Here is a 254-nt window from a genome sequence, read left to right as displayed (position 1 = left end):
ACGATAAGTTCTTCCAGGAAAGGTGGGAAGAGCAAGCAGGGTCATCTCACGGGGGCAGAGAAGTTCGGAAAGAAAAAGGAAAAGGCGAAAGAAAAGAGGGAGTAAGAGAGCGCGAGCGCCGCGCTCTTCCTTCCCAAGGTCGTGGCAGCGCCCGGGGACCGCAAGGGCCGGGGGTCCCCCCAGAGGCTGCCGGCTCGCCTGCCGGGCTCGGGGGGCGGGCGGGGTCCTCAGCCGGGGGGTCGTCGCCCGAGTAG

The sequence above is a fragment of the Equus quagga genome, chromosome 12, assembly GCF_021613505.1.
Source record: "Equus quagga isolate Etosha38 chromosome 12, UCLA_HA_Equagga_1.0, whole genome shotgun sequence".
Taxonomy (NCBI): domain Eukaryota; kingdom Metazoa; phylum Chordata; class Mammalia; order Perissodactyla; family Equidae; genus Equus; species Equus quagga.
This window is presented reverse-complemented; position numbering follows the sequence as displayed.